We start from the raw sequence: 24,605 nt of genomic DNA, 5'->3' as shown, positions 1-24,605 counted from the left end.
AAGCCTTGGAGGAAGCTTCCTTCCTCACTTGTAAACAGCCCCTGGAAACCCAGGAACCGGAAACGAAATCTCTTGCCCCTGAAAGTCTGCCCCCTAAGGAGCAGAGGGGGGGTAGGAGAAACAAAAGACCCAAACAGACTCAGTTTGAGGAGGAGGTACAGATCTTCCAATTTGAGGGAGAGGGATCCTCAGAGGATCCTGGGAAAAGGATCTTCTCCTTCAGAGAGGGGGGAACTCCTCCCAAAGAAAAATGGGTCCCTAGGAATGCAAATCCAGACTGGGGAGATGTGGAGACTGAGCTACCGCCGCCCACCATCTCATCCCAGAACCAACAGCAAGAAAATCCCCGGGTTCAAACCCATACTGGGGACTGCCTCCAAAAAGGGGGGGGCGGCCCAGAACCGGAACCAGGGGAACCCACAATGGCTCTGATCTCCAGTTGCCAACTTTTTCTTTCAGATTCCCAAGGCTCTCCACAGAATTCTGCCCAAATCTCTTCGCTAGCGATGTCCAAAACCAGAAAATTAGCCCACCAGTTGTCCAAAAATGTACATTATCTGTGCCCCCTTGAGGAGAAGGAGGGAAGATATTATGCCCCGGTACAAGTACAGGGGCAGGGTACAATCTCGGCACTGGTGGACACTGGATCTCAAGCTACCCTTCTGTCCAGAAGGGCCTTTGACGAACTGAATGCAGGAAGGGGAGAGAATTACCAAATTCCTCTCACCTCTCTTCCTGGACAACTGCAGAACTTTGACGGGAAGGAAATTCCCGTTGAGGGGACCGCAGATTTGGACATAAAAATTGGGCGACATAAGTTGAAGCACCCGGTCATAGTCGTGACCCCAGAGGGCACCCCTTGTTTACTAGGGAATGACCTCCTGAGAAGGTTGTCACCCCTAATAGATTGCGTAAACAAGGTCCTCTGGACCCAGACTAGCCGACCAATAAAATTAAAACGGAGTGTCAACCATGTTAGTTTAAACGGCACCTGCCACATGGTTGAACAAAAATCTGACCAAGTAGAATTTCACTTCCAGAATAGCCAAATTCCAGACGTGACAGTAATAGCAGTAGGACAACAGACTGGTGATGGGGGGTCCTCTCTATTTCTGAAAATCAACCTTCCTTCCAGTCTAAAGTGGTACTCCACGCTGGAAGGAAACACTCTGAAATTCTATACCAATCCACAATCTGAAACTCCCACTCCTATAGTCCAGAAAGATGTGAAATCAGCTCAGAGCCTGGCTGATATTCAGCAAATTGGAGAGCAGTTGTTCATCCCTGTTCAGTTAAATGATGGGAAGGACTCTGTTCTCGCTCGAGTGTGTGTGAACAACGGTAAGAGCTTCATCAGCGAAGCCATGTTTCGCCAACTCCCAAAAGATCCAGCCATTCCCACCTTCAAACTGATAGACAAGTGGGAAATGGACCTGGAAGCACCTAATTCCAAACATCTCCTGCCAAGCAGGTGTATGCTCCAAATCTCCATTGGCAACAAGAGCATAGTCCACAATTGTTGGGTCGTGCGAGACGTCCCTGCCGCCTTTTACTTAGGCAGTGACATTCTCAATCGCTTTGCCATTAGTTTGGACCTAATAAACTTCAAAGCTTGGTCCCGATTAGCGGATAATCCCATGGGCTTTGTTGATCCAGAAAAAGCATTTAGGTCAGCTCAATTGCTACCTTATGCAGTTGAAATTCAGGTTAAAGAGGAAGTCACCATCCCAGAAAGGACCCGACAATTCTCCCTGGAAGTGAAAGTTAAAAGGGGACAAGAGTTGAAAAACCCTGATGCTTACATACATCTAAATGCTTCTCTCCAACAGCAAGGGTTGGGGGTAAACCCAACACCATTAGTCAACATAGAACATGACACCATTCCAATAGAGGTGGATAACAGCGACTTACAGAGTATTACTCTAGCCGCAGGCACCATTATTGGAATGGCGGTTGATGACCGACATTTCTCCATTGATCTTAGAAATGAACTGTTAGGACCAATCCCCAAGGACTGTTTTGACAGTGACAGTGAGGACAATACAACACCAGACAGGATTTTTACCCAGCATGGGGGGAACTTCCTGGTGTACACTTCCTGCCCCTTTGGTAAGGAAGATGTGACTTGTGATTTCAGGAGGGATGAGGTGATTTTCCAGGTCCATGAGGGCTGCCTTTCCCACCTGAAGCCTCCAGTCCAAATCAGCACTCTGACCAGGGACTTCTCCACCCAGCTGGAGGAGGCCGCTGAAATAGCCAAACCAGAAGTCTTTCCAGGCTTCAGGCAGATGGTGGAAGAGAGAGTCAACCTAGCTGATGCCTGTGTGACTCTGGAACAAAAGCAAAAGTTGAAACAAGTTTTCTTGGATTTCCAAGATCTCTTTGCGGTAGACTCGTATGACTGTGGTCGCACTGACATCCACACAACAACAATCCCCACGGACCCTGGCATGACTCCTGTGTTTGTGAAGCAATATCGCTTGCCTCTCGCATCAATGGAGTCCCTTACTGAAATAATTAAGAGCCTTGAGTCCCGGGGAATAATCCGTCCAGTCCACAGCACCTTCAACAATCCGGTGCTGGGAATATTGAAGCCAAACGGCCAGTGGAGACTCTGCGCCGACCTTAGGGAGCTCAACAAACGGGTCCATACTTCCCGATGGCCTCTGCCCTACATTGACCAAGGTCTGGCCCAGATTCAGGGGTCACAGGTATTCACTGCAATAGACCTGACCAATGGATACTGGACCGTGCCTGTCAGTAGGGAGGACCAATACAAGCTGGCTTTTACCTTTGGGGGCCAGCAGTACACATGGACCCGGACTCCCTTCGGATACCTCAACTCCGGCAATGAATTCAACATTTTTCTACACAAGGCCATGCCCGACTTGGGTGCAAGGGGTAACCTGGCTTATGTAGATGATGTCCTCATCAAAAGCTCAACTGTTGAGGAACACATAGCGGAGATCCGTTATGTTCTGACACAGTTGAGGGCCGCCGGAGCAAAACTTTCCTTTCAGAAAGCACAGTGGTGTAAAACCCGTGTTAACTTCTTGGGGCATGAGATTACTCCTCAGGGTCTTTGTCCCCAGGAAAAGAAAGTGGAAGCACTTCAGAAACTGAAAGACCCCACAACGCTGCGGGAACTAAGGAGCCTCCTTGGACTGACTAATTACAGCAGAAAGTTCATTGAGGGCTACGCAGAGATCACCAGACCCCTGATTCATCTCCTGAAGGGGGGGGTCAAGTGGGAATGGGGTCCAGAACAAGCCGAGGCAGTAAAACAACTCAAAAGAAGCCTCTCACAAGCGCCTTGCCTAGCTTACCCTGTCAGAAACAAGGAGTTCTTCCTGGAGACGGGGTTCTCTAATACGTGCTTGACGGCAGTATTATACCAAAAGCATGACAAGGTCAATAAAGTAATCTCCTATGCTAGCAAAACTTTATCCTCTGTGGAGGAAAAATTCAACGATTGTGAGAAGGCACTCCTGGCAACGGTGTGGGCATTGAAGAATTACCGCCCGTTTATCCAGGGGGAACACATCATAGTGGAGACTCCACACCAGCCTCTGCAATATCTCCAAAGTGACAGAATCCGGGCCGGAAATGTGAGTAATTCCCGAATTACTTCCTGGATTCTGTCAATGCAAGGCTTTCCTGTGGAGGTCAGATATGGCCAAAACAAGAAGAGTCCCCTCGCGCAAGGTCTGGCTGACTTGCATGATTGTGCCAGAGAAAACTGTCTCGAGGACGAAAGTCTAAAAACAAAGGACAACATGGAGGCATACCTTAATTCCCCACACAAAGTCTTTGAAGAAGACAAGTGTGAGGGAATGCCCACTGTCTATGTGGATGGATGCTCTTACCATGTTGACAACGACGGGGAGAAAGAACTGGTGGCTGGCGTAGGGAATGCATGGGTGAATGAGTCCCCAGAACCCTCCGCTGGATACAAAATTGGTCCCCGAAGTAGTCAGGTGGCAGAATTGATGGCTGTGCATCAGGCCATCCTCACTGCTGTCCAGCATCAACTCCACGAACTGGTCATAATCACAGATTCGGATTATGTACGGAACGGGTTCGTGGAGCACCTGGTTAATTGGAAAACCAGAGGCATGTTATGTGCTAACAACAAACCCTTGAAACATGGGAAGTTGATCCAAAACATTGATGATCTGGTCACCTCGAATGAGATGACCATCTATTGGAAAAAGATCAAGGGTCATTCTAAAGTAGAGGGACCAGACAAAACTGGAAATGACTTAGCTGATCAGCTGGCCAAAACCGGGGCCATCCAAGGGGATCTAATTGAGATTGAGTCCCTGTTGGGGGAAATCCAGGTCACTGCCATCACTAGGTCCCAGACAAATGCTCACAACGACCTTTCAATTGCACAATGGAGTAAGGAGACCCCTGATGCTGATTTGATTACTGCTCAGAAGGGGGATCCAATTATTGGTAAATTTTACCAGCACCTTGAGAACCCTGAGAACTTTCCCCTGACGGATACCGATTACATTGGGAAAGAGGACCTAAGAGTGTTGATGAAATGTCCAAAAATGTTCCGGATCCAAGACGGTTTGTTGGTAAGGAAATCCAAAGCTGGCCACGATCAGTGGGTGGTTCCTACCTCATTCCGAAGCCTGATGTTAAGTCACGCCCATGATGCGGCCACCGCCGGTCATAGGGGGTTTCACACAACAATGGAAATCTTAAGAGAGGTTGCATACTGGCCACACATGGGGCAGGACCTCGACCAATACTTGAAGGGGTGTCTTGTGTGTGCACAGTTTCAGCCATCATCCCTCACACACCGTGCGCCTCTCCAAAAGAGGGGGATGACACTGCCATGGTCAGATTTACAAATCGACTTTGTAGGCCCTGTGATTCGCTCGGCTAGGGGGAATAAGTACATGTTGACTGTGACATGCTTGTTCACCAAGTGGGTGGAATGTCTCCCAGCCCCAAACTGCAAGGCAGAAACGGCAGCTGCCTTGATGATTAACCACATCTTTTCCCGTTTTGGTCTACCTCAAAGGATTGAGTCAGACAGAGGTAGCCACTTCACCAGTGAAGTAATGACAAAGATGTGGGAGATACTGGGGGTCAAAAGGAAGTTGCATATTGCTTATCGGCCAGCTTCTTCTGGGGCAGTAGAGAGATATAACCGGACAATTGTGAGCATATTAAAGAAGTTTGTGGCAGATTCTGGGCCAAGTTGGGATATCCGATTACCTCTGGTCCTAATGGCTATCAGATCTACCCCTTCATCTGCAACCAAAATGTCACCATTTGAGTTGATGACTGGGCGCAAGATGGTGCTTCCTCAGCATTTGCTCTATAGGACCCAAGAGCAGACACTGATAAATGCCTCCACAACTCATGAGTATGTAGAGAATTTAAGGAAACACCTCCAACATGCTTTTGCTTATGCTCAGCGGAATCTAGAAAGATCAGCTGATAGCATGAAGACCCATTATGACCTGAAAACTTCCAGGAAGGAATATCAGGTGGGAGACCGGGTCTATCTATACAACTTCCAAAGGAACCAGGCCAAGCAGCGCAAATTTTTGCCTACATGGAAGGGACCCTTTGAGATTGTCGATAAGATCTCCCCTGTGGCCTACAAAATCCACATCCCCAAAGGTCCTTTGGCAGAGGGGGAAGACAAGTGGGCACACATAAACCAGTTGAAATGTTGCCATCCCAGGCACACTCTGCAACAACTGGAGGAATCCTCTGGAATCCTAGCGGGTACTGTCTCAGACTAATTCAGTTCCAATCATAAAACATACCACATCTAGTCTCTAAAATATTGTGATTTGCATGAAACTGTCTCTTAGTTATACTGTTTTTTTTTAAAAATAAGAATGTAATATTTCGTTATGATTAAATGCATATGCTGCCCCACTATCTCAACAGTGGTGGAAAAACGTCTATGAGTAGGTATTGCCGCTCTTCCTTTGTCGTCCTAGGAGAAAGAAAACCTGAAGACGGGCCAAGGAGGGCGATCCGGAGACCGGGAACGAAGATCCAATGGGCCCAGTGGACCGCCCAATATTCACATCGGGACCGGCGAGGAGAACCCATCGATCAGTACCGGATGGAGAAGAAGATGCTGAACTGTGCCATCTACAGAAGAGGAAGAAGATTATGCGGACAGACCGGTGCGTGGGTCAAAACCCTTGTGCACGCGACTCCCCATCGACTCAAATTCAAGGGGCAGTCACGTGGGGGGGTTTGTTGGGTGTCCTGACCCACGTTTAAGCTATCATGCCACAACATTTGGTGCTGTGGGCTTAGAAAATTCAAGATGGCGGAAAACCCACATGTGCGCCGAAATCCAGGAAAGCTGCGCAGTTTGTGCGCACACCGAAATGGTTGCCTCACTTGCCACCCACCAGTGCGAGAACGAAAGGCCGGGTTGCCATGAGGGAAATGGGTTGCCAAAGGAAAAACAGTAGCGCCGGTTAGCTTCAAAGCGCTTTAAAATCACCATTGGACTACCCGCACAGTAGTCTGAAACCATTGGGAATGGCAATGCTGATTGCCAAATGCAACCTAGAATTGTTGGGAATTCATTTTCTTAAATCCCAAAAATGGGTGCAGTACCAGTACTCACCACTATCCAAAAGCCGGCAGTTTAAAACCACCCTGTGTTTCTCTGAAGGCAGGCTCAAACTGTCTATTTTAAACATTGCAACACATCTAAAAACTCACTGGACACCAGCAGACATTTGGTAGAATGGAGTGTTGTGTGCCTACAAAATCTGGGAAATGAAGAGCCCAAAACAATGCTTATAACAAAACTGCTATGGAGTCAGCAGTTTAAGTTGCACTGGATTTAAAGACACTAAAATCGAAAATGTTTAGATTAAATGAGTGACCTATGTTTGGTGTCACATGCCTTTGTAACTGTTTAAATGTCATAGTTTTAAACTTAGAATCAGCCTTCTAGCTGCATATGTGAAAATGTTTAGTTTTATTTGAATGCAGGAACTGGGGAACAAAAAGTGACATTTTATCTGAAACCTGGCTTAAGGAACTGAATTCTGCCTGGCAACTACCCCCATCAGGAGTGAAACTTGAGTCACAGCTGTGTTCCCAGGCCTAGCTGCCCTTTTGCTGCTCACACTAAGGATATGCCATCTATCTGATAATTGAATTACCTGTGCTCTGCAGGAGAGTGAACAAAGCCCTCTTCACTCAGGCAAAGGTTTTTATTACCGCAGTCGTAAAATGTAGCTTCCTCTTGGCAGGAGCTGGGAGGGGCACTGCCTGTGAGAGCAAGCTGGCTTGGCAGAACTGGATTAACCAGTATTTCTACCTTGTGCTGAGAGAAAACCACACCCCTTTGTAGCCAGAATATTGTTTAGAAAAAGATTAATAACTCATGGTGCGGACATGTGAAAATTTTATAAATGATACCATAATTCTTGTGATTTTTCTGCCCACATTTTAAGAGGTTTTTCGACCCGGTGGCATGTTCAGGGGGGTTTTAGCGGAAAAGTGGATATTACTCTAAATGTATGCATGTTAAAAATCTGAAACTTCATCAGTTAATGTCCCTACTCCCTGCACACATGTATGTAAAGTTGGGTCCATGTCAGAAATTGAAAAATCAGTTAAAAAGTCCATTATGTGCCATCTCTGAATGCAAGCTCCTAGAAAGAGCAGATTTGGACAGAGACATGGCTAAATTCAGCCACACCATGTATATGTAATTTCAAGCAACTGTGTAACTGTGAAATATGTCTTTTATTATCAAATATAGAATGTGTGCAATCTGACAGAGGAGTGTCCTATCTGCAAGCCATAAAATGACATCCCTCTGACTCACAGTTCATTCCCCAATCAAATGATAAATGGAAGTTTGACCAATTAGAAGCTGGGAGAGAGGTAGGGTCAGTGATGCTAGAACACACCCACATTCTAAACACATAAAAGCAGACAGACAGGACAGATAGGGAACTTCAATTCCATTTGCTGCAACGCGCTCTGCCGGACCATACAACATCCAGAGATCCAGACTTTACCTCCATCAAACCTCCAGAGAGCCAAACTAGAGACTTCAATCTATCCAGAACTAGAGACCAGACCAGAGGGAGTAAGCAGTGCTGTACCCAGAGAGAAAGCAGTGCTGTGCCCAGAGAGAGACCCGAGCCCAGTCCAAAACCCTGACCAGATCCATGGCGAGGCCAATTTCACTCAAGAATATAGTGTGAGTACCTAGAAAACTGTGCAGAACCAATCTCTTAGTTAAAATAATATAATTCAATCTATTTAATCTAAGTAGAACTGCCTCCTAACTGTCACCTGTCATTTGTAAAGCTGTCACTTGTCATTTTCTAGTCGCAAGCTGCACTTGTCTTTTTGAACTTTAAAATTTCAAATCTGAAAAACGACCTTCACAAAATCGCTCATATCTCCGCAACCGTTTGTGCTAGAGACTTGCAATAACTTTTATTAGAAAGCTTAGAATCTTAGCTTTGAATCGCACATAGAACCGCATTCCTACCCCTTATAGTTTTACCGCAATCGCGGAACACGCATCCGCGAATTTTGCCGCGATTTGCAAATTTCTTCACATGTAAAAACTGCTGCTGCTTGCCTTCCATTTGCCAGAAATTCGTTTAACCTGCTAACTATCCCTGCCCCTTTGCTAGTGTGAGCCTGGACTAATATTAACTAGATACCACTCACCCTGAACCTCTGAAAGGGAATTAAAAAGCATTTCCAGCATATTTCTCATCCATTGCTAGCACATATCAAAGCATTTGGGCCTGTGTTTTCAAAACTCCTATCTGTGTTTTCAAACTTCTGTAGTCTAAGCTTGCTGGGGTGAACTGAATTACAGTTGATTGCATTTCTGAGAACTGTGTGATTCCTTCCATTTCCTTGCATTGCATCAAGGGGGGGAGTGAATAGCCAGAGAAAAGTGATTACATTGTTTGGTTGAAATCATATTGAGTATTTTCTGTACTGCATTCATTGAATATTGCATCCACCTGAGCTTACATAAAGCATCCTCTACCACATTATACTTTTGTTCCTATTTACCAGTGTGCTACCTTATCCATTTCATCTCAACTCCTTAGTAATTATAAAGAAGTGTGCTAGTGCCAGATTCTCTGTTGTTAATCTGTATCATATCAGATTAAGTGTGATATTCAATTATTAATTTATTATAAAGTGTCATATATATATATCTATTGTTTAAATTATCAAATAAACCCTTTTAACATGCAAAACAGAACTACTTCTTGGCTCAGTGGGGTCAGGGGGATTCCAAGAGAGGGGTGTTATATAGGGGTAGTCATCCAGAACGCATGAACTGGACATAAAGATATATCAATAAGGGTTTTCATTCAGTATCCCAGACTAGGCATTGACTTAGCTGTAGTGTTGAATTGAATCCTCTTACAGTAGCAACAGCCAATAACCAATGATGAGACCTCCACATTGCAACATTGCTATAGTGACTTGAGGATGGACCAGGCCAGCACCCTGACATGCAAGGGCCAGTAATATAACATGTATAGCGTCCTTTATAAGTAGTAGACTACTCAATATCCAATTAGAAGGGCCGATGGGATTTCTGGAGAGAGGGCCAAGGTGTGATGTGGCACTGATGCCACCCTAGAGTAAAACCGGCCAGGGAGCTGAGAATGGACGTGCTGTGCATGGATTTCTCCTGTTCCTGTGCGGATCCCTTTTGGTTTTGTTTGTAATAAACCGCAGTTTGAACTTGCTGTTGACAGAGTCCTCCGTTGATCCCGGGGAGGGTCTTGGGCCTTCCAAGAGTCAGAGGACTTCCAGTGTCCCACTGGTATACCTGGGAGCTCATCCCAACAAGTGTGCTGCTTAGGTTTCTTGAAAATGTGTTTTCATCGATTCAGACCATTAGTAAAGTCCTCTATATACATTATATAATAAATCATGCCCCTTAATGGTTAATCTAGAGCACTTCCCATCAGCAAATGGAAGAGCTGGTTGTGCCAAGTCCAGTGCATCGAAGAATCATACACATAGGGTGCCAGATGCAAGCCATCTACTATCTGTTCCTTAATTTAAGGACTAGCAATGCACAAGTACCTATAGTTTTCTAGTAATATTTGTTCAATATACTACAATAATGTACTCATGTGTAATGTCTTGCACTTGCAGGCTGATTCTGCACATCAGACAATCTACAATCACGTATTTTGCTGGAGTGTGTGGTTTACTGGCATCTAGTTACGCAGACCTATTTGATGAACATTTCACAGGCTTTTTGACCAGGTTGTTTTAAGTTTCCGTTAATGGTTTTTGGGTTTAATGCTTCAATTATTATTACTCTTCAACATCTGGGTTGTTTGCTTTACATATTTCTAGGGAATCATTTGTTTCCAATTCAATTCTAGGGCATATCCTTGAATCTTAGGGTAATCTGCATCTAAAATGATTGAGGACATTAAAAAATTATTATTTCCATTGGTTCATCACAGTTTACCAGAAAAAAAAGTATGCCACACAAAGTCATATTGCGTACTGCGTATTGCACATTTTCCATCCTGGACATTTAACAAAAACAAATCCAATTTGTATATATAAAAAATATGCCAGAGGAAATTGCTCCCAACCTCAATGAGGTAAGCAAAGCAGCATATTAAACACACCCGGCTGGTCGTTTAAGCCTCTGTTAGCTGATGGTGGGGAAAGCAGCAGTTCTAAAAATGAAAACGGCATTTGAGGTTTTTTTATGTGAATTACATTTACATGAACTGTCCTCATTCAAGATTGATGGGTACACTTATGACCATAAGGTAGGATTCACTGTGGGGGATTTCTTAAGATGCATTGGGACTTCTTAGTTGGGTTTCCTGGATGTCACAAGTCGGATTTCCAACATCTAGAAAAAAGGAAAAAAGTTAAATACATTTTGTAGGGACCCACACTTAGCTGATGCAGAAAGCATGGATAGAATTTTTCTCTAAAGCAAACTACATACACGGGCATCAATAAAACATTTGCATTGACAGGTGCCAACCTCTTTCACATAAATCCGTTATTCTTAAACTAGCTTCAAACCATGTAACGATGTGAATATTGGAGATTGAAATACTAAACTATGGAGGATCTCTCAACACTGCTGGACTTCAGACATATGATTGTGGTTTACCATACAGGAAATACAAACAGAATCCTTGGAGAATCCCATGTATCCATCTTCGCCAACCTATTGTCAAATTAATATCACAAAACACAAACTGGGGAATATAAAACCGTTGTGTTCTATCATTTGAAAGTTGCAGCTGGAGAAAGCAAACAAATAACTCTGTTGAGTTGTGAGAGTGTCTGCATCTGTTCTTGAATTACGGAATGTACAAAATCCTAAAATATAACACTGGTATTCATGGTTTTATTCTTAGTTATATCATAGTTCATAAATGCCATGTTTCATATAGGAAACCTGACTTCTATGCTACAGAAATATGACATGGCTAGTTATACATAGTGTGAGGGGTCAGAAATGTGAGGCAGACAACTTTATAAAGGTTTTTCATAAAACGCCTTTTTATGAACTTAAAAGTTAATAAACGCCTAACTATCCCTACCCTGAAGAGTATTTCCTTGCCTATAAAAATAAACGAAAGAAAACACTAACAAAATGGAATCTGTTCCTCACACTTATACAACCCCTTTGAGTTAGTTTTTGAAACTTGCATCCATTGCGTCAGTGTCTGCTTTTGATACCATGCCCGCCTCACAGTAGAGACCCTCAAAAAAACGGCATTCACTTCACAAATAGAGGTGGTTCTGGCGTCTTTGCTTCCCTTCAACTTCTGCTTCCATTGCAACATGAAGTCAACAATTACTCCACCTTCTGCTTCTCTTGCTGCACTTGTGGAGGCTCTTTATGCTCAGACTCTCTAAGGTGTGGGTCAGTGGGTCATTACAATCACTAGTCTCCATCTTGCTGTCTACTGCCTTCCATTATTGACTAGCTTTTCAGGAGGAAATATAAAAGGAGTCAATTAGTGATTTGGAATCAACAGAGTTAAATCAGAATGTCCACATTTAACTTTCTCTTGTTGGCTACGATAGTTCTTACCATTATAGATGTGGGCAACTTTATGATGGGGAGCCTTATGCTAATAAATGATTGATTACGACAGTTTTCGCAACCCCCAGGGTGAATAGTTTTGGAACAAGAAATCTCACCGACAAGCCATTACATATTCTGGCATCACGAACATCTCTTCTTCCGAAGAAGACAAATACTACATCTCAGCCAATGGAGGAGTCCTATTCCCTTGGGGACCCTTCCCTCCCAGGTGATCCTCCCAGCTAATACCACCCCAGCGTTAGGATCAGGTAGAGGCTGCCTTCCGCTGGTCACCCGGGAGGAGACTTTAGGTATGGTCTTTGTGCATTATTCATTGCAATAATCACTGCCCTCTAATACAACATTGAGGACTTCTCTAAAAAGATCCTGCAGATGCGAAATTCAGTAGTAGCCAAGGCATGACAAAACTTGTAGATAAGTAGAGGTTGGACAATGGGTGTTGGAAACTTGTATTAGTGAGTGTAAACATCGGTTTCTCAATATGAGCCTCTACTTTTTGCGAGGCATTTTCAATTAACACAAGGATCACGAAGAATAGAGCAGCACGTCAACCAACTCAACAAGAAACAGCACATTTCACTGAAACAGTTCTGCAATGTGCACCAAGGAAACAATTATTTCAAAATGTAACGTGAATAACTTAGCTCTTATGGAATGTCCTTCAGCGCCCACAAAAGTAGGTTTGCCATAATGCTCACAGCAGAAAACACTGCAGCGACAATCCAGTGGGTCATTGTAGTCTTGGTAGCATTTGATACAGATGTTAAAACATTTTAAATGCGTTTCTGGGAATTCTACCTTTTTAGGTATATGTCTTTTCAGTTTTCCTTTAAACACGCAGTCATTCTTCCTTTGCTGAAAAACCCTTCCTTAACGCCTCCTGGTCTAGCTAGCTTTCAGCCAATTTCCCTCCTCCCTGGTCTCCCCAAAAATGGACAGCATGTTTATGCTGATGTACTTTTTGGGGCTGACATTTTTTTCCTGCTTTCAAATCAGAATTTCCTCTGTCTCCCAAAACTACCATTTTGCATGTCTCTAACTCGCTTCTCTCTGCCAGTTACCTTAAACTTGACTTTGATGCTTCTTAAATTATCTGCCGCTTTTGGCACGTCTGACCACTAATTTCGAGGCTCTCTCTTTCTTGGCTATTTGGGATCTGTCATCCAATGGTTTCTCTTACATTTTTGATAGAACTTATTACGTCTCTTGGTCTCAAAAAGGGTGATCGCTGAATCCAGCAAACTATAGGTTACTGGTGCTGTTGGATCTGGTCGATGGTAAGAATTGTTAAACTCCTTGCAAATGGGCCTTCGTGAGGGATCCTCAACCATCCATAACATACTAGCATTAAGTATGTTAATAAAGGAGACTCAGAAGAAAGGGACACCTCTATATGCACTCTGTGGTGAGTTTTTCTATGGGCAAAATAACTAAATATGATAAATCAGCTATATATCAGAACTACCATACAAGTTTGTCCAAACTATGGGTGCCATGTTATTAGTAAGATATCTACAGAACTTGGTCTGAAACAGGGCTGTGTACTAGCGCCCCTATTCATTTAAATAAAAGGGGCTGACTTTGCTGATTTGCTTGGAGATATTAATAATTTCCCCATTATGTTTGGGTGCAATCACGTACCCTGGCTAGCATATGGGAATGGTGTGGTCTTATTAGACCAAACCTGCATCAGTATAGCCAGGAGTATAGTAGCACTTGATAAATAGACAAGAAACATCTGGAAGTAAATATTAGCCAAACTAAGATAATATGTTTTTGCAATAACAGTGAGAAATGGACATTGAGGAAATATGGATACTGTAATTGAGCAGGTACCCATGTATCATTATCTAGGTGTCCATATAAAAAATATGTTCAGCAGGCCTCCCAAATACTTAAAAATCCCACTAGACCCACAGGTCGAGCGCCTTAGTTCACCTACTCAACCCAAGAGAAATGCCCCCATGGTGACGGGTGACAAAATATTTACTAGTGCTTTGAGTAAAATGGTGCTTTTCACCGTAAGCACGCTTCATAGTTGGCACAATGCTGCCCCCCAAAAGCCAAACATGCACAGTGAAGCGCGTTTGATATTTCCTGCATATAAAGTTTGTTTGCAGTAAATGTCAACAAAAGAAATGTAAACATCCCCATACACACCAGCAAGTGCCATGCAAATTGTTCTCACCCGTCATAAAATGTCATCACCAATGCAAGTGGGCTAGAAGATTTTGCAAGCCGCAAAGAGAAACATGAAGCAAAACTAGATAAGGATTCCAATGTTAATTCTGATTAGGAATTGTGTGGGCTCTAGCTTGCAGGGTTTTATTTTAACTTAAAAACAAAGTATTGTCCCAAGATTTTTCATTGGCTTAGATACTGAACTCGTGATTAATAAAACTTGTTGGAATATGTTAAAAGGGGAAATGTGGCCTTCAGTACTGTGTTACCCGAATGTGCTCGCATGCAAGCATTACATCTAGAATCGGGTTTGAATTGTTTGGCTACCTACATCGACATTCAATGTGAGCTATTACATGGAATGGCCTGCAAAGCTCCAAAATGTCCGTCTTTGGCAATACTGGGAAAAGCCATAGAGAGTGGCAGAACCTCTGTTGCCAAAGAATTTAGAACAAAAATTATTCTTTGATTCTATTGCACGGAAGGTGGGCTGGAGCCGATTTAGAAAGCCAAATGATGGGATTTGCTAATAATCGTACACACGTTATGAAGTTTTAATCGATAGCACACATTGTGTTCCCATTTTAAGTACTTAACTATGCCCCAAAAGTATATTAATTTGTTTCCGTCCGTGAGACATTGAAGAATTTTTATGTTCAGACTGAATTTGGCAACATCTTTAATAACAAAAAGTTTACGTGGGGACATTAAAACCATGATTAAGCGATCCCATGTGAAAATGTCCCCGAAAAAAAAAGCGATCATGACAAAAAAGTCACCGGGAAAAGACAGTGGTGAAGATGCTGTCATTTTGCATTGTCCCCCGCAGCCCCAACCCCATTATACATTCAAAGAGCAGGGGACACCCCTGCGCCCCTCTTCGGTATAATGGGTCTCAGCGATTTTATGTATGACCACAGCCTTTTCCCAGCGACTTTTTTGTCATGACTGCCCTTTTTCAGGGACATTTTCACTGGATACGGATTAAGCACATTTGTCCACTATGAGGATTATTAAACAGAAATGCCTTTGCTGGTGCATCATATTTTAACCATGTGTAAAGAACTTATTTATAAATGAAGTTTTGGGAAAATGTTGTAAATAGAATGGATACACTACCAACTAGTCATTGTTGGCAATGTTGCCGTAACAATAATCAAAGAATATTTGCTGTGGCTAATTTGTGGTTGCTTGTAGAGCAAAGACTGATGGAGAGAGCATGAAGTAGCTTTAATGTAGAAATATGACTTGTGATATCAGTGATACACTGTAATAAACACATTTCAATATCTCGAATATATTTGATAATATGAATTGTATTATTAATTTGTACAGTATGGAAACTTCATTGACTATAACACATAGTAAAAAAAAGAAAAGAGTGCAACCTGTGTGAATTCTGAATTGGGATATCTTATGTGAAAAGGGATAGAATATGAGGTTATGTCTTCAGTCTGTGACGAGGCAGGTTGAATTTTCTTAGTAATAACGTACCTCCTACATGGGTGAAGTGGAAGGTGAATCGGTGATTGGTCACCCGTTCCTTGTATATTTTAAACATTTACTGGCCAGGATTTTTGGACTCTTAAACTGGCCAGTTAGTAATTAGGATCGCTCTTTTAAAGGGTTTGTGATTTTTCTTTTTTCACAGGCTCCTATTAGCTCGGATTGCTAATTATTCCATTAGTGTTCCTTTATTCAGCCCCCAGGCTTAAGTAGTTGAATTGTGTTCTAGGTGCCAGGTTGGCAGTGTACTCCATTAGGGGAGGAGTGGGGATCGGTACATTTTCTGTGCCAGATTATGGCAACAGTGAATTCACGTTTCAAGCCACATTGAGGGAGACTTGATAATGTCCAACTCGGGATGGTAGGAGTAGGGTGAAGAAAGGTTTACAAACTGATTTGAAATCAAGAACCAACGTGGACTGTGCTGGCTTTTGTGCTTAGAAGATTACATTTAATGTTTAAGAGCTATTAGAACATTAAAATGGAGCATAGGACAATCAGACATTGACCCACGTGTTATCACTGGATTGCTATGAACCAAGTTGAAATCTAAGACAATATTTGGAAGGTGCCCTTCTGTAGGAGTGGGTCCATTGACCTAATGACAGAAGTCTAGCACCTCTAAGTGTGCATTTAAATCAATGGCCTTCACAGAGGATTCGCCCAATCTGTAGTTAAACTCCCACAGCATTACAATAGTTTTACACAGAGGCTGCAGTTCATCACAAAAAGATTGGCATTTTGTTCAGACCAGGCTCCCATATTTCAGGTGGAGCTGGATAACTGGATAACTGGATTACTGCCTTGAGCAGGGATGCATCTACACCTACTGTACAGTTGAACATTCAGATGTTCAAAGCTTGACAAGCTGGGACTAGAAACTTCAGAAGAGGAGCATAGAAAATGCCTCAACACTTTGCTTTATACATGACTTTATTATAACATTGGTGTAGTAATGTATTCAAAATAGGACACTACAGGAAAACCAAGCCTCAGTCATGGCCAGTAAATGGATGTGGAATAGATCATGTATGTGAAGTGCGTTTTTGACTGATGACCTGACAGTGGGTCGTCATGCCCACTTGTCCTTCCATGTGAAACCTTTTACTCATGCCCTAAAGGCACCAACAACTGATGTGTCCTTTGAAGTAGCAAAATTAGCGGGAAACACCAGTAGAAACCTGGCACAGCCTTCCCCAGCATTCCAGAAGTGAACAACATATGTACGAATATTGCCACCAGATCAGCCTTCTGCCCCATCTTGCTCTGCTGCTTCCCAACCCAGGTGCATCTGACTCAAGCACCACTGTGGCTTCACTTCCTACTTTCAAACACAATTTTGCACTCCAGTACTCCGTTGGTGTGAGGAATTCGACCATCCGCACAGTGGGTGTGCACTTGCCTGGCCTTTTTTAAATGTTTAATTAAATAGAATAATGGTAGACCAACTTAAAGAAAATTTGTGGAGCTAATCCACAAACATTTTTCTGTGCTCACACCACGCCAAACGCATAGACCCAGGTACTCTCGGTGGACACAGGCTATAGTATTATGGTGTGTTCCTGGCCAGTAATGGTTCACAGCACTACAGGAATGAGGCTGGGCAGCCTCAGGAACAACAGAGTGTCTACCATCAATGTGAGTTCAAGGACCAGCAGCATAGTAGACACCAGCAGACAGCATTTTTTTTATCCACCAGCACATTGCCTTACAAGGTGTGTTTTTGCTGCTTCTCATTAAGTTACGCATCTACAAATTGTGTCACGCAGTTGACTAAAAATCCTGGACTAGCATTGGAAGGCATACGTCATTTGGGGTTGCACTCCCTCTCTCTGGGGTGAGAGTCACAGACAAGTGGAATTTGCTAGAGCCGCTAAAGGCATTACCGACAGCTGCTCAAGACCTAACATGAGCAACAATACAGGATTTTTGTGTACCGCTGAAGTAAGACATTAGTGAGATGAGCGTCTATAAAGTGTAAATGTTGGCTGCATGAATGGACTCAATTTAATAACAAGATATGTTAAAAGTCTATGAAAACTTTTCACTGCAAGGATCGGTGCAGCTGGGTACAGTCTGTTGCACAGGGCAATGCCCCATATATTTTCTGGTTGGCCCATCATTTGTTTAAGGAAAGTTCAGGCGTTTCGTAAATTATAAAGTTCTCAATGTTAAAGCAAAGTCATGGCATGAGACCTAGTATGTAGTATGGTGAAGCAGCAGGCAGGGCAATTGTGAACTTCAGGTGGACAAGATGGCCATTTGCCCATCACTGATATCAACGGTTTTCAATATGATTTCTAGAGGGGCGTTTTAGATAGGCTGAATGCAATTCTGGGTGTAACATTTTTGCGGTCCCCTCCAGTTGCTATTCTGCTTTCACAGTGGGGCAGATGTGAGGTTTCCAGTGATCAAGGTTGGATCGATGGAAATCTCCTGGTGGCAACAAAGAATATCTTACGGGATTAAAGATGAGAAAAAAGCCCTCAATTGATAAATGGGTGACTGATTTGCAAACACGTTCCAAGTATGAAAAGCACAGGATGAGGAAACAAAATCAGGAGGGGATATATGTGGAGTCTTGTATGGCTGAGCATGGATTGTATGCAATTAATGTAGGGAGGTGTGGTTAGTTGATATAGGTTATTAGAATATATTACTAGTTGGCAGGGTTAGGTTCATTAAATACTTTTACTTGTGTCTCTGTTGAGTCTTTGCCGTCTATTTCATTGTATCAAATGAAAGTATTGTATATTGGGGTAATTTGCAATGTACTGTAACCCCAATAAGAGGGTATTTTGTCTAAACTTAATACTCCATTTGTTATTTGTATGTAGCTTAAAATCAAAATAAATTGGAAAAAAGAAATACACATATATCCGATTGGAAATAACCATTTCCAGGTCCTGGATGTGAGCCAGGAGATTCAGAGGTGAGTGAGCATGGGAAAGTGGGGGTGAGCACTACTGCCACCAAAGACAGGGTAGGAAGAGGTGCAGCAGCCCGGCATGAAATGCAGGTAGCTACTTGCAGATTCTGCTTCTGCCTCTGGGGGCCAACTACAGTGCATGGCATTGCCGTAGACCTGTAGATCTATAGACTGGATGCAACTGGTCTTGTTAGCTTTGTATATTCATTATCTCATATCATGTAAGAGGAATTAAAAAGAATAAGCAGAATGGATGGCATAGCAGGCAGCAAACTGGGAAAACTAGGTGGAATGTTGTAGTTTGCACCCATCTCTCTTTCAGGGTAGATGGGATAAAGCAACAGGGTGATAAGATAGAATGTCAATGAGCTTGGGATCAGCTAATGGATTGAGCACCTGCTGCACAGACTAAGGAAATCAGCAGGTAACAGAACCTTTAAAACCATTTGACCATGGGCATTTTCAAAAGTGTTCACTCATCAATATGATGCACCTTTCCCAACAAAATGAAATCTAGTTGACAGTAAGAGATTTAGGTACACTAACCTAACGGTACTAAAAACAGACAGTGCAGTGTTTTACAGTGGAAATACTGTAATTATGCATTATGTAATCAACTTACATTTTTAGGAATGGAATTGAAGGAACGTCTTATAAAAAAAAAAAGAAAAGAAAATATACTGGTCTTTGGCAAACATGATATAGTAGGCTTAATAAAAGTATCATCCTAATTCATTCTGGTTTGCAATTATTTGAAAAAGAAAGACATTTTCTTGCTTAGTAATCCCACAAAGGCCTTTGGCTCTTTTAAGAGTGGAGGAGATTTCAGCTACATGCTCTCTCTGTTAGCAACTTTGAATTTACAGTGAACCGAGGAAAGAGTGTGGAGAGAGAGACATGAGGTTGAGGGACGAATGCAGGGTGACTCATTTCATTGAACAGGGTAACTTAAATAGCTAATTGTGCTACACAATTGTCAATTTAATTAGCAAACCTACAGAATTGCATATCAAATTGCTATATGACAAAGCATGCCTTGTACTGAGCAAATGAAATGATCAACCACTAGAATAACCATATACATTATTTACTGATGAAAGGTTATTTTTCCACGATGAACAGTCTGGTGCACTTCATTCATACTCTTTCAGAAACCCATGTAAGAAAGGGGAAGGGGATGACTATAACAAGTGTGGGTTTAAGCCTGCTTTGCATAAAATCAAAATACCTTTTTGGGGACATACGAATGACTGCAAATCTTTATATTTGACAAATAGGTCTATAACCAATGAGGTACATAATGCACACTGGACTTGGTGCTCATTTAATTTGTCACACCATAATATTCAAATGTTTGCAATATTGAAGCATACATACTGATTTGGAAGCCTCAATGTGTGTATCTGGTGATACAATCAATGTGACATCAGTCACCCCCATGGGGCCTAAGGGTCGTTGGAAAGTGAAGATTCCTTTACTGTGTAGATTTGTATCTGTATTTCAGAGTCGGATGGCTGTGCACATGCTCCATTCCAAATGCACAGATATCCTAATGGAATTATATTCAGGGCTATATCGCATGTGAGCTATGCATCAACATACCAGATTAAAACCAAACAAATCTATGTGCAGAAGTAAAAAAATAGGACATTGCTCAAGGTACATTGAAAAGGACCAATATGATGATCCAAACACCAATAATGCTACCCAGGTGTCCTCCTCTGGGAATGGGCTCTCATAGAAACTTTGGAAGCTGTCCTCATGCCTAGATCTAGGATTTGTTCAACTGAAATCCACTAGTGATGGATGATAAAATCAAGAAAATATCAGGCATGCCCATAAGAGCTGCAAGGATTAATGTACAAACACACCGTTGATTAACTTTTATAATACTTTGTAGGTCGGGATGCTGGTAAAAGTATACAATGGCTGTGCCGGATGGTCACTAAACCTGCAATACTGACCTACGGACACTTTATCAACAGATTGACACAGGGTGGGCATGTTTTGATCCACTAAGTGAATACTGGTTTATGCCAGATGTAAGGAATGCTGCTAACCCTATCTGGACTGCAACAGGCTTTGTGTTGCGAACAGAACAGCCCATGGGACACATGTCTTCACTGCTAAATGAGAGGGTACATGTTGAATCTATCGCTGCACATTTGGCATTGGAATTTTCTCTTAAAATAAACGTAGAGCGCACCATCACTGATGTGTATGGTAACTATTTATTCCTGAGACAATTACGTGTTGAGAATATTGCTTTCAGACAGAGTTTTCGGACCCTGTTGTGAAGATGGACAATATCTCTGCAAGTACTTCATTCCATCATCCGGTCGAACCTTATTGTTGTCTTGTTAGTCAACACTTTGTTAGCCTCTACCTGGAGAATGGGCAAACATACCTTCCGAGTCATGGTCCTTTACCCAGGATAGTTGGTCGCGCTCCCTTATGCAGGGACTGGAAGGAACAAACATGTAGGCTGTTTAGCAGTCTTAGCAGTACTTTTAAGCGCTGTATAAAAGGTTAATATGCTCATCCGAAAAACGCTTACCTGGTTTAATGCTTTTAGAAAATTGCCCAAAATTATAGTGGATTTGCAGACGAACTTGCCATCCATGTCATCCACAACAGAGTGACTGCGCTCTACACTTGTCTCCTAGCTAACTCGCAGTATAACCTTAGGAAAAGGAGAGAAGCAAGGCTTAGGGAATCTGTGAATGAGATTCCAGGTCAGAATGCAGCAGGATCTTCACTGGGAAAGACGGAGAGCAGTGTTCGCTTGAACCCAATCAAGGTCTTTGTCTGTGGATGCCTTCTTGCATAACGTGGAAGCCTACACCGATAAGATCCTTACCGTCGCCTCATCTATATTTTAGCAGAGTTTTGCTGGTGAATTACGTGAACTGTGTTGTTATGAAAGGCCCGAGTTTCGTTTCAGATGTCACCATGGTGTGACTGGAAAAATACAAAAATACTTCTTAAAATTAAGAATGGCTTTATTCCCTGCACTTGAAGCTAACAGCGTGTCAAAGGGGGCGCCCAAACAGTAGTGCCCACGGTGTTGTGGTATGAACATCTGCATGGAAGAAAGGCCAGCTCAGGTCAAAGAACACTGACGTGCCCCTTCTCTTCAGAAAGATGGACATTGATAGTTTGGGATATGTCCGATGTAATAAATCGGATGTTAAGAGCGGTTAATGTACTGTGTCCATAACGCTCAAAGTGAAGAATGCAGCTAGAAAATGCTCCCAGGGCGCCATAACATGATCATTTCTGAATGTGAGAACCTATGGCAGGTGCCGCTGATATTATCCAGAACCAGACAAGTACATTTTAATGAATCTTGCTTATGGATCTAGATTTCGTGAAGGTTATTCTGGGCCCTTCCATTTTGTGTGAAGTATCCATTTTGTATAAGAGCACAATGTTCATCGCTTGCTTTTGCTAGCAGCCCCCATCCTCCTTTAAGTACTGTAAATACTCTAAGCTAGTTATCTCAACCTCCACCTAGGGTTTTGGCCAGATTACAAGTGTAGAAACCAGTGCCTTTATTCTGCATTATAGGAAGAGTTAACTGCCATCTCTTAAGTAGTTTAATCTCACTCCTTCATATGCCATTACAATTTCAGCGACAGTGGGGACTTGAATTTAGCAATTAATGCACGCTATTTTCCCCTTCATATCTTTGTTCTTATATCGAGGACCATGCCTATGGTTTGTCAAGTATACCCACCTCACCAGTCATAAAGTGCTCATCTCTCCTTCTGCGCCTTCACAGCCAGTAATGTCTGGTGAACTGTTCATCTGGTGGAGATTAAATGATTTTCCCTTATCTAGCCAAGCAAAAGCAATGATCGGCTTAGAGCTATGGAATGGCAGTGTTGCTGAGGTTTTCCCCAATAGGACATCATTTAATTGGTCAAAATCAGCACAGGAACTGGGCCGGAACAAGGCAGAGTTCTGCTCAAGCAAAGTTTGTCTTGCTGGAACTGAGGTCCAGGGGCTAGCCCAAGAAACTCCCCGATCTGAGTCCCACAAACGGCCTGCGTGCAGAAAACGCATGCGCCACAAATGCATACAGAAGCCGAACAAAATGGTGTATACTGCTTGAAATCTAATGTAAAGACATTTTTTGTAATGGTGTGTATTTTTGACCAACAAAAAAGAGAAGTCCAATGTATATTACTCGTTCAAAAGAATTTCTTGCTGAATCAGTATTACAGGCATGTTTGGAATTTAAAATTGTGGGAATGTGTATGTTGCCAAAATGGTCTTTGCTTGTATGCAGATCACCAGGTTTGGGTGCCAAGTGGAGATACTGAGTTGCGTGACCTCGCCTGGGGCCATGCCCTCCAGCTCGACCCCCAGCCCTCCCCCTCAAGTAGGAGACGGTTCCAGGGTATTTTTTTTCCAATTCCCAGCACTGGTCAAAAAAATGGTGCATTTTTGTGCACAAATTTTATAAACAAATTATTAAACCCCACACAATGCACAATTGGTTCCGTAGGTGAAGATATTGAATACCCCAAGAAACACTAGGTCCACAAAAGTGCAAAGGAACATTTTGCAACATTTTCCTGCTGGCTGCCGCCAACGAAAATTGTGATGCAGTTGCATTCAAATATAACAAGGTTGCCCAAGAAAAAGGCATTTTCATTATGCCCAAACAACATTATGGGGTCTGTCGGAACAATGTACGAGAGCACTATCACTAACATGCACGTTCATGCTGCTCTCTATCAAAGTTCGGCTCCATATTGCTCTCCCCGTCCCAGTCTTGTGCACATCAGTCTCCCAGCTCCAGTTGTTCCGATGAACAGCCTTCAGTGCCCATTTCTAGCAAATGTAGCTTTTACTATCAAATTCTGCCCCCTGCGTGCTTCTCAGTGCCATGCTCTGCCCCTATTTGGCTCTTAGAGTAGAATTCTGCCCACTAAGGGTATACTCTTCGCATGAAGTTCTACCCATATGTGGTTCTCATGGCCCAGTTCTAACATGCATGTGGCCTTCAGTGCAAAGTTTTATCTCTCATGTAGTTCACTGCCCAGTTTTGCTCCTAGCGCGTTCTCAGTGGCAAGTTATGCCTACGTGGCTCTTGTCATGTGCCCTGTCCCCATGTAGATCGCAGTACTCAGTTTTGCACCCCATGTTCTAACCCATGTGATGATGCCGAACACCTTTATGGCTCAGTGCCAAAGATTTCCCCCTATGATAATTCAGGTTTTAAATAGTGCCACTAAAGCTGGGAATCCAGTTTGAGAGCACTTGCTAAATCATGCCTATTACCAACACTGTTGAAACTAAGGGGAGCTGGTGCTAGAAGATAAGAGTCAACACAACCAGGGTACTGAATCCATGACGTATGGCATTGTCCTCCTTCCCAGGCAGGTGTGTTGCGCGTGAGCTAACCTCCCAGCCATGTGGCCCTCGGTGATGAGTCCTGCCACCTTTTGGAACTCACTGTGGAGTTCTGCCCCTACTGGACTCTTGACCGCAGTTCTGCTCCTACTAGCCATCAGAACCCAAGTCTGCCACTTATGTGGTTTTCGGTGCCAAGCCCTGCCCCCTATTTGGCCTTCACTTCTGTCTCCTATGTGGCCGTCAGTGCCCAACTCTGCCACATTTGTGTCTAAGTGGAAAGCTCTTAATCCTGTGTCTGTATGGGCCCAGTTCAGCCATATAGGTCATGCAGTGTGTAATGTTACCCCACTGTCTTCCCAATCCTGCCTAACGTTCTTCTCAGTATCCAGCTCTACTCACTCTGAAGTGAACAGATACATGTTTCGTTCAGTGCCCAGAGCTGCCCCAATGCCCTTCTCTTTCCCCAGATTTGCCATATGTGGTCGGTTGTGTCCAATTCTGCCCATCGTGGGT

At 43.1% G+C, this 24,605-nt stretch overlaps 1 long non-coding RNA gene across 2 annotated transcripts in view; it reads right to left on the bottom strand.

Moving 5' to 3' along the window:
* Positions 1-24,605, bottom strand: part of LOC138539772 (uncharacterized) — a 42,367-nt gene that overhangs the window by 15,569 nt on the left and 2,193 nt on the right. Inside the window, exon 2 of one of the 2 annotated variants that reach the window (XR_011287848.1) lies at positions 10,659-10,891. This is a non-coding gene — a long non-coding RNA (uncharacterized lncRNA). The remainder of the gene's footprint in view (positions 1-10,658; positions 10,892-24,605) is intronic. The other variant, XR_011287842.1, reaches the window with a different exon arrangement.

Source organism: Ambystoma mexicanum, chromosome 1q (genome assembly GCF_040938575.1).
Source record: "Ambystoma mexicanum isolate Mex_15411 chromosome 1q, UKY_AmexF1_1, whole genome shotgun sequence".
Taxonomy (NCBI): domain Eukaryota; kingdom Metazoa; phylum Chordata; class Amphibia; order Caudata; family Ambystomatidae; genus Ambystoma; species Ambystoma mexicanum.
Note: the sequence above shows the minus strand (reverse complement) of the source record. Positions and strands in the feature narration are given on the sequence as shown.